We start from the raw sequence: 2,158 nt of genomic DNA on the forward strand, positions 1-2,158 counted from the left end.
GAATAACTTGCTTGTTCTTGGAGTAGCCAATCAGATTGCCATTTTTGTTTTGGATTTTTCTTGCTATTGTTTCTTTCAAGAAGTATCTTTTGTTGCTCTAGGTGTTCCAGACTGGTCTTCTTGTCCTTGCTAGTGGGAATGTCCCACCTCAGTAGGTTCTGGATGAGGCTTAGTATTTCACATAAGGTCCTATATATACACTGCAAAGGCTCCGCAAGAAGCCTTCACCAGGAAAGTTCTAGAACCCCTTTTAGGTATTCCAAGCTAAATTACTTTTATAAAGAAAGTATAATTTCAAAAAAAATTTTTAATATCCATTCTTCAAGGTCTACATGTCCATTTAATTGCCACTTCTTTCAATAAGACTTCTCTGATATTCTTAGCCAATATAACATCTCTTTCTCTTCAATTTTTTTTTTAATGTTTTATTGTGAATTATGTGATAGTTTACATGGGAGAGCAATTGTTTTACATTCATCCTATTGTATATCATTTCATTGCCATGGTTACAATCTCCTCCATGCATCATCAACCAACCACAGTGTATACCCTGCAAGCCTGCCCCCGGTTGTCAGCACACAGCCCCTCGCTCTCTCTGGGTCTAAAGTTCCCAGCCACTCCATCTCTCTACATCATCGTCTCTGCCTCCATCTCTGGCATCACTGACTCTCTGGTTAGGGTCCCTCTCTCCGCTCTTCTCCCTTCATGGTCCCAGGGACCTCAACTCCTAGACTGGAAAGTTAATCACTACCCTCTTGCTACAAAACATCTACCTTTGCATTTCCAACCCTCAGAATCAGTCCTGGTAACAATTATTTACTATTGTATCACAGGAGACTTGTCCACATTTCCTTTCATCAGCCCCTCCTAGACAGATTGGGTACTACTCAGTGGAGATTCTACCTTCCTCCACGCCCTCTGGAGTTCAAGGTTCCCTCTTCAAAGCTTGTAAGCCAGTCATTTCTTGCCTTTGAGGCTCCCTCCCCCCTTTTGGGTAGCCAATGTCCAAATTGCCATCCCTGTCTACTCTGTGTATGGAGGGGTGGGAATGATCCTCGCTGTAAAGATTTGTTCCCTCTTTTGAGCTACTGCATCCATAGTTATAGGTCAAGTTCATCAAATTGTATCAGATTACTCTTTTTTTTCCTCTTCTTTTTTCTTCTAGTTGAGCTCTGGTCATCCAGTCATTGAATCCAGGTCAAGTGGATTGTTCTTATGTGGGTGTTCTTGTGCATATGCTGACTTTTCTTATCAGCTGGACGCTTCACTCTATACTGTAGTCCTCTTTGGCTATGTTACTGTCTCTGGGCTGAAGAGTCCCCAAGTCTTGCCATACTGCTGGCCAACCAGGTCTCCACCCGGGTTCACAGGTGTCTATTGGACATTGTAGGGCTTAGTTTTCAGCTTCATTGCTGTTTTTCCCTCACTTCCCCTTATCGGTGATGAACATGGTCACCAATCAGAGCATGTATTCCCATTGAGTCTTAGTTTTGGAGGGGGGTTTGTTCTGTGGGGACCTGACCACTTGCCTTGATGTCTCCTGGGTGAGCAATTTGCTTGTTCTTGTAGTAATCAGTTAGTCTGCCTATATTGTTTTGTTTTTTTCCTGTTGGTCTTTCTTTCAAGAAATAGCTTTTGTTCTTCTAGCCACTCCAGGCTGGTCTGCTTGTCCTTTCAAGTGGAAATTTCCCTCCTCTTAAGATTCTGGATGCTGTTCAGGGTTCCACCTATGGTCTTATGTAATGCAGAGGCTCTGCAGGAAGCCTCCTTCACAGGCAAGTTGTAGCCCCATTTTAGGTATTCTGGTAGTGTAGTGGTTACTATTCGGGCTGCGAATTGCAAGTTCAGCAGTTCGAAACTACCAGCTTTTCCCAGGGAGAAAGATGAGGCTTTCTGCTGCCATGTAGATTTACAGCCTCAGAAACCCTGTTACAGGTTCGCTATGAGTCCGAACGGACTCCATGGCACATAACAACAACAACAACAACAAATCAGTTATAGGCAGAAGACAGACTTACAAGCTTTCTATGGTGATATTTCTGGCTATTCCTTTCTCTCCCCCTCAAGTGTCTATTTTATAATGGTATACCAGGGAAACCAAGATTCATAAGACAGCCAAGCATCTCAACATTATTTCCCCCCTTCCCCCCATTCCATC

This window comes from Chrysochloris asiatica, unplaced genomic scaffold (genome assembly GCF_000296735.1).
Source record: "Chrysochloris asiatica unplaced genomic scaffold, ChrAsi1.0 scaffold00057, whole genome shotgun sequence".
In the NCBI taxonomy this organism is placed as follows: domain Eukaryota; kingdom Metazoa; phylum Chordata; class Mammalia; order Afrosoricida; family Chrysochloridae; genus Chrysochloris; species Chrysochloris asiatica.